The following is an 18,131-nucleotide window of genomic DNA, read 5'->3' as shown; positions in this document are numbered from 1 at the left end:
AGACGCTGAAAACCAAAAAAATCATATTTCAGGGTCTAATATATCAATTTTGATGGTTTTGATATCAAACTATAGGTTTTCTGGGGTGGTTAGTTCATTTATGAGGTAACTGAAAAGGTCAGAGGTCAAATAAAGGTCATTTCAAGGTCAGAGTTACATTCTCAAGGTCAGCGGCAAGGTCATTTTGAGTAAAAATCTGATAAATTACCATATGTTAGATAATTACCATTTTATTTTAGATGACAGGACTATATCTCAACTTAAAAGATTCTTGACTCACTATCACTGGGATGGAGGCAAATTATTGATGGGTAATGGGCTCCTGTTCTGTCAAAACTTCCACCAGCACCAGAGGCTGTTGTGGCGCTTGTGAAGTGCTGTTGTCTTACCAGCCAATGCAGTAGAAGGTGTTCTTGCAAGAGTAACAACTTACCATTCACACAACTTTGCAGGTGTGAAGGCTCTGAGGAGATGTGCACCAATATTAAAAAGATAGTGACAGTGAGGATAAATACTTGAGTGACAATGACAATGTTTTGTTGAACTCTTCAATAATGAAACAAGATTTTTTTTTCTTTTTTTCCATTTTTTTCTCCAAATTTCTTGGCAAATGATGCAATACATCTTTTCAAAATAGTCTGTATCTCACTTGTCTACCTTATTAGGGTATATTTATCAAAAAGTTGACCACTTTAAGCCTTTATATTATTTTTCTGCATATTGTCCGCCATCTTGAATTTTGGCACTGAAAATGAAGAAAAAAATTGGAAACAGGTTGTTTTGTATTCAGTGGGGTCCTAGCAAGTAAAAAATCACCAGTTGCAAAAATCTATATGAACCGTTCCTAAAATTACACGATTCCCTTCACTAGTAGCACCTGTGACAGTAATACGCTTTTTTAGACAGGCAACATGGATCTGTACATACAGTACATAAGCCTGTCCCATTGCCTCAATAAAGGTAAACAGTTTTTTTTTTTTTATCAAACTCATGGTCTCGTTTTTCAGCTTTTCTGTATGAAATGTTGTTTGTTGTAGACGTTATTGTAAGTTAGCTTACAAGTGATTCTTTGGTCGGGACTTTCGTCCAGCTGTCTTCTGAAGCAAGTTAGTCAGGGATATGTCTTCTTTCGTCTGGTAGCAGATATTGGTTTCAGATAAGATATTGAGATGTCATCCGGAGTGTAATGTTTTTAATCCTCAATGTCGGTAAAGTGCAGCTATAATTCTGGTTTGATATTTTTAATTGTGTTTTGTGCTGTATTGAATGGAAAATGAATTGTATACAAACAAGGGATGCATAAGTGGGGTCAAAAATGATCCCAGCGGTTGTTTTTTTGCAATATCTTGGTCAGTTTAAATTGTTATCGTTTAATCTTCCATATATTCCTCAAATAGGTTGTCTTTGACATGAGGCCATTTGGATTTGTATCTAATTGGTATATTTTTTAAGTAACTAGTGCCACAACACGTAGTATGGCTTTGCCCACAAACTCTGGTACCAAGAGGAGAGCCTGCCCTGCTAATGTAAGGAAGAATTCCTCACACCATCAGTCTCTGACTCTGCAGCCCAAAAGCTGTTTCTTTTATTGTACAGATGCACACAGAAAATAGGAAGCAAGACATAGCGACTTCATTGTGACATACTCTTATCTCACCCACACACAGACAGGGTGCAATTCCTGTCTGTCTGGGTGCACACTTAACTTGTACTCTCTGTTCTTAGAACTCAGCACAACAACATTTAACTTGAACTCTGTTCTTAGAACTCAGCACAACAATATTTCTGCTTACACAAATTGTTATACAATGATAATAATAATTTCCTGACAGTAACATAAACGTTTCTTCAGTTAGGAGCAGTAGCCTACTGTTTTTTTTTATGTTTAATTTTCATTGGCAAGCTAGCCTAATATGCATGAGAACCTATATAGATTTGAGGGAGCTGCAGCAGCATCAGCACGGTCATATTAACACAGCAGGCACTAGCCCAGTGAAGGATCATGTAAACCCCATCCCCAGAAACCAGTTTCAAGCTTGCGCTGATATGATGCAATCTTTTTAGGGGTTGGCTGTCTTTTTGAACAGTTCTACAAAAGGTTATACTGCTTTGTGAATTACCCCAGCCAAATTTACCATTTATCTTTACTTATCCTTTTTTAAAGGGGCACTTGGCAACTATTTCAACTTAATAAACCCGTTTAGAAATCATTTGGATGGTTAAATGATCTGTTCCGGTGAAAATTGTGACTTTCTCCGCTCCCCCAGCACAGGGATAGGCAACCTGCGGCCCTTTAGTTCCTCTCTCAAAAGGGCCTCCCTGGCTTTCTCTAAAAATGGAAGTTATAAAATATTTCTAGCAATTTCATATAGTTGTTAAGCTTTAAGCTGTCCCAACACATTAACAGTTAGTGAAAGTATTATACAATACACCACATATGCAGAGTATGGCGATTATGCCATATGCCTGAGGCTAATGAAGATAGAGATGTTTAAACTGATTGCTTTTAAATGGTTCCGACATCTTTGCGGCCCCAGACAGATTTATTTTTATTTCTGGTCAAAGAAATGGTCCTTTTGAGATAAAAGGTTGCCGACCCCTGCCCTAGCAGAAAACCAACCTTCCGACATTGGGACTACCGTGTTTCTTACCTTGTAGCATCTACATGCAGTGTAGTCAATTGACTGCTTGACAGGTTATTTTTATTTTTCTGTACAATAAACATCTGCTTTATGCCGCAGAATTACGCACTTGGCCAGCCTATAGAACGGGCACATTTTGGAGAGAATAGAGAATGTACGCACGCAAGAATCTGTAGGCTATTTGTGGCGGGTTACCAGCAAACAATGTTTAATGCATTAACTCAAGACGTCAAACTTTTTCTAAACAATACAAACTGAAAGGATGCAGCAGGCAGCAAATGTAGAAGAGTAAATTTCCAAGACGTAAATGGTTGGGCTATAGGCCTAGTTTGCAAGAAGGAGACATAACGCGTGAGCATGCCACACTATCCACAGCTGTGGTAGCGGGGGGTAGGAGGATTACTGTTAGCGCAGCATTTATATAAAATTCTTCAACAGAAGGCCTGGCTCGAATGCAGGCTTGCCTAAAAAAAAGGCCTGTGGTTTGCGCAGCCTACAGTAAGTAGGTCTTAGTGAGTTAGGAGTCCTCTCAACTTCTTTTAAGCTGTCTCAGAGGTGGAAAGTTGCGTTCGTTGGGGGCAGGGCCGGATTAACAATTCATAGACCCTTGGGAACAAATGTCTGATGGCCCCCCCTGCCCCCCAGCCAACGTGAATTGGGCGGTCAGTTAATAGGCCTATATCGTGAAGATTTTTCTTGCCATTTAAGGCACGAGCGCATCTGTGAGGCCAAGCCTCACCAAGTAGCCCGTTTGTTGGGATTTGTTGGAACTGGCCATTGTAGGCTACGTAAAAAGAAACTTCCAAAACTAACAAAAAATATTTATCTTCTTTCAGTTCATTCAAAAGTTTCCAAAAAGTTAAAAACAGTTGACATAATGCGCAAATAATATAGCCTAGATATTAGAGATGCGTGGATGGGCTATTATTTCAACCGTAACTGCATAGCAAAACTTATCATCCATCCGTCATCCATCAGCACCAATGTTTTTTGACCAATTTTCAAAACCGCACCCGCCCGCCATCCGCTGGTTGTTTTAATATATATGGGTGATGCGGCGCTGCTGACGTGAGGCTAGAAAGCTCTTGCCTGTTCTAGAAAGACTGATCCAATGCAGCAAATATATTAAAAGGCTAAAGTCCTACCAGGGTTTCCCGCAGCACTTTGCAGTCAAGGCGGCCGCCTTGGCAAAACAAGCCTGCCGCCTTAACTACGTCGTTAAAAAAAAAAAAAAAAAGTGTTTCTTTGTCCTGTTTTCTCCCTTTCATTCCAAACCGTGACCAACGCCAATCTCCCTTCTCCGCAGAACACATTAAAAAATAATAAGAAACGTGTCATGAATCAAAAAATAATCAGATTTTATAATCTTTACATATGTGATATGCCTCCGAATCAGAGCTAGTGAGCGGAGCTGAGCGGTGCAAATATCTCGCTCCTCGTTCTCAAGAATCAGTCAAATCGCGAACAGCCACAGCTCCGTTTAATTGTCAGGTGTGATGAAATGGGTTCATATTCCACTTTTTATGTCATAAACGTTGCAGGCCTATGGAAAGGTTTAGTGGTAGGGTTGTCCAATGATCAAGTTGTTGCTTCAATTTGTGTTTTAATTTATGCGACGCATCGATGCTGGGTTCATCCGTTTGGCGCAAGTTTAAAATATTTAGCCGACTGCGTGATTTGTCATTTTCGTTCTTTTGGCAATTAATCCCGACTGATCCCTTTAGTTAACGTTGCCAAGCTTGTTTGTTGTTGCACTATCAGTGTTGCAGTCTTTTAAAATAAATGTTCTGAGTGAAATATATTGGCGTTGCTCTTAGTTCTTTGGGACCGGGGAGCTAAATTGACCTGACGCGAATTTGACCGGAGAAGCGGCCGAGTAAACAGCCACCTGCTCTCAGCACAGTGTTGACTTGCGCGTCTACGCGCAAGACTGACAATAGACAGGCCTAGGCCCATCTGGCCCATACTGGCAGCTGGGCTCATAGGTTGCAGATTTGCTTAGTGGCCTACCAAGGCTCTGCAACCAGACGCGACATGGGAGATGAATCATCGGTCAACTTGCACTGTAGCCTATTCTACTTTCTTATTGCACACTGGAGAGGAAGAAATGCTGGTAGGCTACGATAGGCTACTTAATTTACACTTTTTGTTACCTTTAGTGTGTGTGTGTGTGTGTGTGTGCGTGAGAGGGGTTGCTCAGTGAAACATCGGAATACACCAATTCCGCAACACCATCTCTGATAGTAGCCTAGGCCTAAACAAAGCAGCATGCATAGAAGCAACTAGGCCAAATTACTGCCTGAGGAAAATTTGACTATTTCAAAGTGTGCTCGTTTTTTTCGGATGTAGGTAACACAATTTAACAATGTATAGACTATATATTTTTTCCATTTGATTGGTTCAACTGCCACCCGCCCGAATTTAATTAAAATATTATATTTCTTCATGTCATCCGCCCGATCCGCGGTTTAACCGCGGAGTCCGCGGCTGTAACCGCGAACCGCGCATCTCTAGATATTCCAATATATTCGAATACATGTGTTTATTGTAGAGGGGATATTCAAACGTCATTTTTGAGCAATTTTGACAGCCCTAGTCCACTGTAGGCTACGCCAATCGTCTATTAACACCTTCCCCCTAACCCCGGCGAGTGGGGGTTGCTATAATGCATGTGAAATAGCACCATTGAGTAGCCTATGCGAAATAGCCTTAAAATCGTTCCGGCACCACTCTCTTGACAGGCTATGGACAACAGGCTGGTTGAAACAATAGCAAAGTATACATATGTTGCATACTTTTTGTGCACTTTCAGTCACCTACACTACGTCCTAAATTACGCATGATCCGTCGTTTGACTCCTGAACAGTTTACGTAACTCAGAAGGTTAATTGCGTCAACCCAAACTAGAAGGAAAAACACTTTTCTTTGTTTTTATAAACAGAAATTATATTTCGTGTTGATATCACGCCGTTAAAAAAACGAGATATAGCCAATCCATCCAGAAGCACGTATTAGCCGACAGTAAGTGGAGGCAGGGGTTCTCAAACTTTGCCATATCCTACACTGGTGTAAAAGGCGTGTATGGTATCATATTTTTTGTAAAGGTCTGCCAGGGATATTCTTAGGCCTATGAATGGTGTGCCTTCTCACAAAAGCATAGTCACTGGGCTCAGCTAGATGTAGCTTTCTCCTTCACCAACCTGTGAGCCTATGAGGCAGTCACGTCGTCAGTGGCACTCTCAGGTCCTTCTCATCTGCTGATACAGCAACATGAGTATTCCACTATAGCAGCGGTTCCCAAACTTTTTCCCCCGTGGACCACCTTCTACATCCTGACTCGGCTTAAGTACCCCCACCATCCAACACATAAAAAAGTAACTCATTCTATTGACGCATTCCAGGCATCGTTGTTTAATTAGCCGGCCTACATGATAACATAATCAAAATGTGCAACTGGTCTATGAGCTCTCACGTTAAAAAAAAAAACAGTGTGGAGAACCACATTAGAATGGTTAGGTAGCATCTCACTGAAGCCTAGGGCTATATGCCTCATCATACTTTTGTTTTCTTTGTGCAGTCTTTTCTGTCTCGTTCTTTCCCTGCGCTCCATCTCCACCTTCATTAGTCTGCCCCCCATCCCATTCCATCGTTACCTGTGTCCTGCTCTGTTTATCTCGCTTCTCCTCTTCGATCGCTTTAATTAGGCCTTTTGGACAGTGTCCCTGTTTTCCATGTTTACGCAGCCTTCTACCTAGCCTATACTTCAACGAAACTAACGCGCCAGATATTCTGGCTGCCTGTAGGAAATCATGTGTAGCCTATTGTGTGTAGCTTATTTTTTAATGAAAACATACCCTATTATAGAGTTTACAAATGATTTCCTTTAATTTCACGTTTCCATATCATAATAACTCGATTCGAAATTATGTATTATTTATGAATTAATTAGAGTATTAATTAATTAATCATTTTTAACTCCTTTCCGCCATTGCCCTTTTCATCTCGCGTACCCCCTAGTGGCAGCTCGCGTACCACCGGGGGTACGCGTACCACAGTTTGGGAATCCCTGCACTATAGCATTGCTCCTCATTGCCTTACTCCTTTCCTTTTCAGAATGTTCTTTCTATCCATAATAATAAGTCTTTCTTCAGTGAATTAGCAAGACACCATCAGAAGCCAACAATCATAAAACACCTGTGCGCGCGCTCTCTCTCCCCTGCGCATGAAGCTGTCTGCGTGTTGTAGGCTAGATTTGCGTGAGTTCTTTCTATCTGCTTTACTTTTGTGAGTTGCGACCACCTAGGCTATGTTATAGACGTTCTATGAGGTACCAGTGTTTAGCTGTGTCACAAAACAATAAGCTTTGTCAGACTACTTTTAAAATGATATTCAGGGCTATATACATTTTAAACATTTGGGGCTGAAGACCCGACAAAGCCTTGCGTTAATTCTTCAGGTGGGAAGTGTCAGGAATTTTCATACGAGAGACACTCTCATTGGTGGTTAGTATATGGAGTAGGGGATTGACAGCAACATAGCCAATCACATTATGAGAGATGCTGAATTTAACATCAACTGCGATGTTTGATTTTAAATTAATGTAAATGTAGCCGGGACTGTAAGTTGGCACACGTGGGTGCTCGATGTTTTCCGTGGGTGCTCGAGCGACGGAGCACCCACGGTATTGGCGCCTATGACAAGCGAGTATCTCGCGGTTGCATTTATTACAAACAAACATGCAATGTTAACGTCTGGGATTGGGGAGAGCACTAAATGCTCTACTGAATAAGCACGAAGTCAAACCTTTAAATGAAAAACACTCTTTAATAATCAAAAAATAAATGCTAATGAAGTAAACTTGTGACCATCAAAAATCGTTTATCTCCTGTAACTCTGTGATAACAGGACGTAACAGGAAGGCATTTGGCTGAGCAACGGAGGTTATTATGCTCTATATTTTGTCCAAATTATGTCTGTCTATCATCGTTGCATTCGGAGAAAACCGGAATGTTTAATTTGTCCTGCGTTTCTTCTACGGCTGCAAACGGGATTCACTCGCAGTTAACCAAATATTTCTTTATTAGGGCTGGCATATTTCTGGCTATTAAATTATTTCTAAACCAGTCTGCTAAAGTCTGTAGTGAAGTCTGTGTAGGGTTTTCCAGGCTCCATTTCTTTTTAAGAGACACCCTGCTCACAAGAGACATCTGCCGGTTGTTTGGGTTGTTGCAGCGTCACTGGAAAAATACAAATTAAAGTCGCGTGATCCCGCGTGCGGACCGCGAGGGAAGCTGGCCAAATTGAAGCAATGCCCACTGTACGTGAAACACCACGACATGGAGTCAACTTCGACCTATGTAAAGCCACAGTCCACAGATACAGATTCTTTAACATTATCTTTAACGGTCACTTTACCATCTATGGTGTAGAACCCAAAGTATTTCCAGACACCACATTTTAGATGAGTTGGGGACGCAATTGTCCGCTCAGGCTGGCCGTTCTGTGTGTTATCTTCCATTTTCGAAACAGGCTGCTGGGCTCTGGCTCCTACGGATATTTCACGTCATGTTCGAATGCATATTCGAATATCGAATAAAAAGTGACAGCCCTACTCCCTGCATAGAGAGCTGACATTACTTTGGATTAAATGCATCTTTTAAAAATGAGCGTAGCCTAGCACCTGAACAATGCTGAAATCAAATCGCGAAACTCCCCAGCAACACTTCGAGGCGCCTCGAAGAGCCAGTACCTTTCCGGAAATGTTGCTGCTGCAGCTAGCATCTTTAGGAGAAAGTCTGTAGGAGTCGATTGCATTACGTCGTTGCACGACGTCACGTGACATTTCAAAATTCCAACCTGTTAGTAAGCTAGGGTTTGCTGTTGCACACAACTTCATTTCAATTTCGAAAGAAATACTGGACTATGTTTTTTTTTTTTTTTTTTTGAACGGCGATGAGAATTTCCAGAGCGTGTTACTCCACACTCGGCAATCGACTCCTACGGACTTTCCCCTAAAGATGCCAGCTGCAGCAGCAACATTTCCGGAAAGGTACTGGCTTGATGAAATTCATTCTGGACTCTATCCGACCACATAAAGACCTCGGGATACTTCGGTTTGGCTTTAGGGACCCTCTACTCACTACCACGTAAGTGTAATGTTGTTTGGAACTGTAGAAGAGGTATAAAAATAGCGTTTTGTAGTGGCGAAATGACATGCCCTGGTCACTTCCAGGCTAACGAGTTTTGACTAAAAACGGTAAAATCGAACTTTCTCAAAACACATCCGAATGACATGATTTTGATGTCAACTCAACGTATGTACTCCCAATCATCCGTAAATTGATCTAAAGTGCATTTTACTCCGGATAATTCCTTTAAGGCCGTGACGGCCCGTGAGGCTTGCTTGATTCTCATGGTTTTAAGCAAATTTTGTTGCGCTAACTTTTGCATTGCGTTGTTGCGCATGGTGCATAAGGATATGTGGATGAAATTAACAGGGCTCTCCCGCCACATATTGTATTTCTCACGCAGAAAAACTATTTATATATTTAATATGCTGCCGCAGCGCCCAAAATGTCTCTGGTCGCTCCGCTCTCACTATGAAACCGGCAGGAATCAAGCGCGTCTCCTCTGAAGTTGAGCCTGCCACTTATCAGCCAATCAAAAATAACGAGAGGGCTACACAATAGCCAATCAAAAAATAGCTCTATTGTATCTGGGTAAGATTTAACGCAACAACCAATGAAAAACGCGTATCCTGGAATTGTTGAACGTGAATTATAGAACGTGAACTTACTTCTTCCAAGTTTCGTTCACCTTGGAGCTTCGAGCATCAGTTCATGGTTTCAGCACAGAGTAAGTCATCTTTTAATGATACAACAAATCCACAACTTGTTTGACACAAACAATGACAACGTGACTGCTGCTATAGAATGTTTCCCAGATAATTAGCATCAGTTGTTCATGACTGTAACTTAGCCAACAGTTTCACAGCCTGTTCATTGACAACACTTGCTCAGAAAAAGTAGCCTATATGCCTAGTCATACTTTCATTCACACGATGACTGACATATTGTCACATTCTAAACATCTCACTCTCCAAATAGGCTTAATCATTTTATTAGCACTAAACAAATTAAAGTGTATTGCATAGCCTATAGTTATAGGTCACTTTTAAAATCATGTCATATTATATAATTATATCCTGGCCATGGATAGCCTGGGTGTTCCCATGCTGCCTTGCGCGCGATTTGATTCACGCTGCTAAGGCAGCCTGGAGACCATGGAGCAAATTTTCGCCTGAGATAGGGGACCAATCACACACAGAACAAGGGGGAAAGCAAGACGATGATGAGCTATGCACAGACGCATTTGATAGACATCCGTGGCACCCAATAAACGGATCTGGGCATTTTTTTCAAATACGAGAAAATGAACGTTTGGTTTCCAGACCACGTCTCATTGAGAAGTGGTGGCGCTAGCCAGGCTAGGCCATGGATGCATTAATCATTGCATCTGTATTCAAACATTTTAAAAAGCATTTGAGCATCCTCTTATTCACCCTGAGAGGAAAGCCCCCTAAAAGGTCCAGGTTAGTGGATGCTCAGAGGTGGTGAAAAGGCCCATTATTAAATTGTCAGTGCCATGTGTCAAATCTTTTCTTTTGCAAATCTGAGCAATTATAAATTATACTTTTGCCCCATTTTGACTTGGCATTGCTCTTACATGCCTGCTCTCTTTTGGAAAGCTGAGACACTGTTGGAAAAAAATTAGAATAACTGTGTGATGTACTGACACAATGTTACAAAGGCTAGATTATTCTTTTCTTTTTCTACCGGATAACAAGCATCTTTGAACTGACCACATTTCAGCCCTCTAGGTCTTGACTTGATATGACTTGAGTCCTAGCATTAGGTCTTGTCATGCTGTGTGCAAAAGTAGATCAATATAGAATGACAATATGAGTAATATGATCATTATTTGCCAAGGTATGCTCATGCATTTTGTAAAATGCCCTATGAAAACTCCCCATAGGACTTTGGGTTATCCAAAATGCATACTGGCAATCAAATGCTTACTGCATATGAATCCCTTATAAGCATAATCTTGGCCTCAAATGAAAGGTAATACTCTAAAGTTTCATCCTTGCATGCAGGTTCTGATATGACTACACTGAATATGGAATAATTACAAAAAATACAAATCTTTACAATTTCTATTTCAATTCAATTGGTGTGTATACGATGGGCTATATTTCTGCACAACTAATATTGGATCAACTGGTAACGGACCTGGGGCTGGTGTATGCTAGCTGGTGATGCTAGTTGCGCGTATAAATCCTCACACCCCTAACCTTAAGAACGGCTCTAACCGCTGAGGACGAAACGACCTCCTTTTACACTGGAACATCTGAAGGCATATTAATAACAGCAACAAAAAGTTGTAGCATTATTAATGAAACACCCCCATTCTCGCAACCCGTCTGACCAGCCACCCCTTTAACCCTCGGACGGGGAGGGGGATTGTCAACGGGGAATGTCACTCTTGCCTGTCCTCAAAACTTGAGAGCCCTGAATTAATTGTTTTCCATGTCATTTGTTAAAATAAATGCTCAAAAGCCTAACAACTCAAAGAAAATCTATCTGAGATTGTAGTAGATAAGGGTCTTAAATGATAATTTAGGTGAGTTCTACAGGAATTACAAACTATCTCCAGATTTAAATGGTTGCGTATCCTATTACTCAAATTCAATTAAACTCACCAATAAGCTAGACCTAAGCTAGACCTATCACAGCCTAGGTAAGTTATAGGGCTGGGCGATATATCGGTATTACGACTACGACCGATATATTTTTGAAAACGATATGTAGTTGAGACAATATCGTAATACCGGTATTATGTCAAATAATGGGCCATTTTATCAAAGCCACTTGCTCTTCTGTGTTCAGACCATTCAGATAGCCGCAGCTCTGCTCAACTGCGCCCCTTGCGTGTGCACGTTCTCCCTCGCAGCACTACAAACTTTCAAACATGACGGACACTGAGTCAGATTTTGTTTACCTTGATCGATCAGAGAGGTTAGTGCTGATGCCTATTCCGTCGGCACATCAACGGCTAGACCGATAATTCTCGTTGTGAAATCAAAATTCCACTGGAGCTCCAAGCGGTTTTGTACACGCAGATTTAAGTTACAACACTGTTTAGCAGCTACAGCTCTTCGACTCACGGTAAAATGTCATTTTTGGTACATAGCCTAGCTAATTTAAATACACTGATGAATGCTTGCGTTTAGCGACAGTAACAGATCTAAAGTCCTCAGGGAGACAACCTAAACGCTGATTTTATTAAGAGGATATGCACGCGACTCGCGAGCAGTTAGGGCATCATTTTTTATGATTCCTGAAACCCCATTCAATCTTGCATAGGGATTTTTCTTACGAACCGGAACATGCAAAAATGAACGCATACAAAACGACGGTAGCGTCTATCACACTCTTGATGAGTGACTCAGTTACGTTGTTTAAGTAGCCTAATTGTTTAAAACTATTTTTGTTGTTGATAGCAACATGTCTAGACCATCATAGTCTACATTTGCTTGTCATCTAGGCCCTATCAAATCCTTACAGGTAAAAAACCTGCATTGTGTGACAAAACTGCAGTTTTTTTCAATATTGTTGTGCCCAAAATAGCTTATTGCATTGTGCAGTACAATGTAGGCCTGCGTTGTCAGTCAGGGTCAACTTTTGGTCTTTTGTTATTTGCACAGCTTTATCAGAGCAACTGTAGCCTATGCCTTTTGTAGGCCTATGTTATTGTTTACACTTTTTTGCACAGCTCTGTTAGAGCAGTCTGAAATTAATATAATTAAAACTGGCTGTTGTCATAATTGTTGTGTTGAGTGAATATATGAAGCACTTTGCTCTTTCTGTTTGAAATATCAATATCGTATCGATATCGTATATCGCCAATCAGCCCAAAAATATCGGGATATCAGTTTTGGTCCATATCGCCCAGCCCTAGTAAGTTAGCAACACAGGGCTTGAAAGCATTGACTATATATAGAACAAACAAAAACAAAACAATGTGTGGAATTTATCTGGGAATAGGCTACTGAAGGTAGGGGCGAGCTACCCTGCTTGCGTATTTAATTTGGTTCCTTGGTTAACATAATGTAGGCTACGTTTTTTTGCACAAAATTGCATCTGCTAATAAACTTAAACACAAACAAACGTGATCTCCTGTGGAATCCCTGACTGCGCCTTCAACGTTAGTCTACTATTATTTGCTGACATCAAACCTGGAGAGGAACGAATGGTAGCTGTTCCCGAAGTTTACTTGTGTTTTTTTTTTTAAATTAGGCAACTTTTTTGCTGCGGTGCTTGAATTCTAGGAGTGGCGCTGCGCCGCTGCTGAATACATTGTAGGGGAAACACTGGAATTACAGAACTGGCACCAACCCTGGAGTTTCTGGAGGTAAAGTCTTTTTGGATTTTGTTTTTGAACATTTTCACTTTATTTAACTGAAGCAAATATAATAGCTGCTATAGTGGCATGGGGGACTTCTCATGCTTGAAGGGGCGCAGTGGTCCAACTGTAGCTGTCATTTTCTCCACTGTTCTATCTGAATAAAAGGCCTTAATAATAATAATAAAAAAGATTTATTGCTTGAATGATGGTTTTGTTCGTTAATTGAGGCTTTGTGTTATTGGGGGCCAAGCAGCGAAGCGGTGTAGGCACCTATTGTGTTTGTATGTTTTCTTCCCTATTATTCCGCCATGGGAGTCTGGCAGCCCATAGAACCGTCTGGTAAAAAGTTGTGAAATTTGGCACACTGATTGGGGACAGTCCAATGAATCATTTCACCAAGTTTCATGCCGGCACCTCTAGCCACCAACAGGCCAAAGTTGGATGTGCGTTCATGCGCGTAACTTTTCACCCATTGGCATGAGTACGGACTAAGGGTCAAATTAGAAGAATGCTCAAGAAATTTGGTGACCACTTTGGTAACCACTCGGTGAGTTGCACAGTTTTGAAAACAAATGTTAAAGGAAAATTCCGGTTTTTAGCACTTTAAGGCCCTTTTCTGGTTTGTTTTGGATGAACTAGAGTGGTGGACACCGAAATTTTGACGATTGGTCCTGTCTCGACTTTTCTGACTCGTTTTGAACTTCTCAGGGTGGCTGGCAATGGGCATACTGTAGTAGGCTACTCAAACATGTCCTAAAACAACCCTTAACGTTCGTTTTCAAAACTGTGCAACTCACCGAGTGGTTAGTGGAGTTCGTTGACTATTAAAAGCAAATATATCGGCGCAATGTATGATTCGTATTTGAACCTGAAGCATATACGGTGGCGCAGTAATATCAACGTGCACTGACAGAAATCAATGGGATTTTACAAAATGCCAAATAAAAGACGACAGAAACTGTATTCCGCTATGCTAGTTGTTTTGGAACATCAACGAACACCACTAACCACTCGGTAAGTTGCACAGTTTTGAAAACGAACGTTAAGGGTTGTTTTAGGACATGTTTGACTAGCCTACTACAGTATGCCCATTGCCAGCCACCCTGAGAAGTGAAAAGGCGATTCAAAACGAGTCAGAAAAGTCGAGACAGGACCAATCGTCAAAATTTCGGTGTCCACCACTCTAGTTCATCCAAAACAAACCAGAAAAGGGCCTTAAAGTGCTAAAAACCGGAATTTTCCTTTAAGGGTTGTTTTAGGACATGTTTGAGTAGCCTACAGTATGCCTGCTGGCAGCCACTCTTGACTAGCAGGGCTCCAGACTAACCTTTTGCACTGGTTGCACTGGTGCGCCTAACTTTTTTTCTTAGGTGCACCAGCACAAAAGTTAGGTGCACCCAAATTTTCAACCACATCGCATTTAACACCGCAGCAGGTTCACTTTTCTTCCTTAATTACTGTCCTATATAGGTTGTCCTATGACTTATGATTTACAATTCTACAAGAAAAGTAACTTATTGAAGTGTTGGTGCTTTAAGTGCTTCACTGAGCTAAAATTTAAACTTAAAACATCTCAAGATGAATTAAATAAAAATAACAATGAGTAAATTAACAGTGCCAGTCTTTTAAGGGCTTCAAACTGCACATCTCATGGCTCAATGTCTTACATACTATCCTTCATGATCTTTAGGCCTTGGCTAAACCAGCTCACCATGCTAGCATCTTCCATAGAAATGTATTTGAGCACAATTTAAAGAGATGTTCCAAGTAGCCTGGGGGATTTTTATGTGATTTTGCAATGATGATTGCAATAATCATTTGACAGCCCCACAATGCAATTTACTTTTTAATTTTAGTATTTTTAAATGTTCAATAAGAACATCACTATGGTTAATGCAGTAACGAAATGGTAGACCTATTATTATAGGCTATTGCAATGACTTAGGCCTACCATGCTCAATCTAAATGTGTCCATTCAATTCACCGTACACAATGACCACAGTTATACATGCAGGGAATATTCGGGCTTTAAATGTAGCAGCGATATTCGGTTTGCGCCAAATACCGGATTAAATTGATTGATGCCATCAGAATGAGTTTACACAACTCGCGCGCAAAACGAATATTGCTGTTGAAAACCGGGTTACTCCCTGCACGTAACTGCGGTCAATGACGCACTCCTTTTCGCCGATATCTGTATCTCTGTCGTTTGGGAAGGCCTTAGCATTGTTCGCAATTTTAAGACGTCTTTTCATCTGCAATGACTCCTATAAATTTGGCGCAAGTGGCATTCCTGTACGTCGGGTTTACGTTCAAACTATTTTTCTGGTGAATAATTATTTCGGACTGAACTTGGTGAAGGGAAGTTTCACTCGGCCTATCGTAGGCAACGATAAACTTGATCATCATCTCGGGCGTCTGATCGGTTTGCTGCTGCCAGCCGCCGAAAGGCAGTGGGGAGAGGGGACATTTATCTCGGCCTATGTGACCACACTAGCCTGGTAAACCAGACCCTGGAATCTTTCAGATTAAGGGTCTGGCCCATAGACAGTAAAAGAAATGGACGAACAGACTCCGTCGTTTTCAATGGGAGGGCACTGAGTCAAATAGAACGATTTTTCAGTTGGTCCCCCCAGTACAGCGCAGACTCACACTTAACTTCGTGACGTTAGCCATCAAACTGAATCTTGTAACTCATATGATAGATACACAGAAATTCTTCTCACACTTCCTTCGCCTTCAAAATGTATGTATTATTAATATCATCCTCACCAAGTCGTGTTAATGTTGAAGCTACCACACATGATCATCTTCAAAAACAGTCATGCTAAAACAAAACAAAAAAGTTATAGCCTTGAAGCTAATCTTCTTTCCACTTTTCCGACCTACGGTCAATCCATCTAAAACCTCTGAAATGATTAGTGCCGTTTTAAAAAAAAAAATAGGTTTACTTTTTTATTATTATTAGGTTGCCTCTGTGTAATGCTTTACCTTACATACGGTCGTGTATGCTAGGTTTTGTTTATGAGTTACCGTCATAGACAGTAAGGTGGACTGAGCTTCTTATCCAAACAATACGGTTATCTCCCTACGGCGCGAAAGAGAGATTACGTCAAAGCTAGCTTCCCTCCAACCGAACAAGCTAACCATTCTTCTTACGGGTAACCAACGTTACGGACGAGGTAGTGGAGTCTGTTTTGCCTTTGTAGTGTTTATGTAGATTACACAGAAGCTACAATATCGGCACAGGATATATGTTATATGAAGTTATGGTATTTCAAAAAAATCATAGAATGAATGTACTTCTATGGGAGTTAGCAGAGAGGTGGTCCCTCCAGCCTACGTCGATTCTTCTACTTCCGGGAATTCGCCTGCCCCCTTGGTCTGGCCGCGAGTAATGAAAATGGCCCAATTCGAGGGGCGGCACCAAGCATGCATTTGAAACTCTCACTGCACGCAGTTGGATAACGCTACGACCAATCACAACAATTCACGGTGTGACGTATCCAGTTCTTGCAAAGGAACAATTTGAGGGCGATTTTCTGCTCCTCTTTTAGTTGAAAAGCCAAATCTAAATCCTTTATTGTAGCGGCCATAGCCGTTTCAAACAACTGGTGTTCATCGGTAGCTATCTTGCAATGTTTTCTAGATGATTCCGGACGTCGCAGCACCGTCGTCATCAGTGCAGCTCGCCTTTGTCCCGCCTACACCGATTTGATTGGTCCCTCTCGCTTGAGAGGTAGAAGAAATTCGGATCATTGCTCGTGGCCAGAGTATCTTGCGGGCACAATTCAAATTGTGCTCTCGCGAGAACTCTGGATTTCCAGGGTATGACCACACTGTAATGCAACTACATCCACTCTGTTTATCTGACGCGTCTCTGACCTCTCTCTCTCTCTCTGCAGCACACGCATTTTCAAATTTACACACAGGCACTGGGCCACGGGCAATCAGAGGGGAGGTCCCGCCCTTCACTATCTGTGATTTGTTTAAACCACGATATTGGCCAAATATGTCTGTTATTGAACCAAAGGTAGAGTTTCAATGCGGACACTTGAACTCTCTCGAATAGCTGGTCGCACCGGTGCGACCTCTGATTTTTTTTAGTCGCACTTTTGAAAAATTAGAATTGGTCGCACTCTGGAGCCCTGACTAGTCAAAGGCGATTCAAAACGAGTCAGAAAGGTTGAGACAGGACCAATCGTCAAAATGTCTCTAGTTCATCCAAAACAAACCAGAAAAGGGACTCAAAGTGCTCAAAGTCACCCGCGATAAGAACTGATTTGACCAGGATACTTTATTGTAGGCCTTGTGGTTATAGGCTAGTAATAGCTTAGTATTGTTGGTGTACATCTTAGGTGTTTTCCTGTTAATTTGTTATGTGGGTAATATGACAAAAAAAGAAAGTAAACCTGCTCAAATATGTTCATCCAGTATTTACTGAAAGGTGCATAATTTGAGGTGCTTGCCATCCAGTGGCAAACTCTAATTCATAAACTTTTGTTTATACTCAAAGATTTTTACATTTACAGTAGGACATTATCTCTGACCACTTTCAAGCCATGGACTTTTGATATTTTGATATAAAAATCCAATGGTGTTTTCAGGCTTTCTTAAACCTGACGCCTAGTTTGCCAGATTTAAAAAAGTTATGAGAGGAAAATATTTTTATTTGGTGTGAAACACACACATAGTCCTACCTGTTTTTATGCTTTTTGTTTGTTTTTATAATTTGTATTAATATTTATTTTATCATTATTTTATTTATAAGCTAAGGTTGCTAGCACAGGTGTCTAAAAATAGATAAAAAGACTTGCACTTTCTGTTTGTGGTTTTGTGTTTGAAAATACAGTATTTGAAAAAAACTTTGCCTTTTAGGAAATAGCCGTTGTTTTTTTGTATTACACTGACGTGGCCCTCCAATCAGATGACATTGGCAGAAGTGGCCCCCAGCTCATTTGAGTTTGAGACCCCTGCAGTAGTAGGAATGGTTCTTCATGACCTAAGTGAAGTTAAATGTGG

Source organism: Alosa pseudoharengus, unplaced genomic scaffold, assembly GCF_046254945.1.
Source record: "Alosa pseudoharengus isolate Yale_2024_CS ecotype anadromous, Long Island Sound unplaced genomic scaffold, YU_APseudo_1.1 YU_APseudo_1.1_scf_4, whole genome shotgun sequence".
Classification (NCBI taxonomy): domain Eukaryota; kingdom Metazoa; phylum Chordata; class Actinopteri; order Clupeiformes; family Clupeidae; genus Alosa; species Alosa pseudoharengus.
This window is presented reverse-complemented; position numbering follows the sequence as displayed.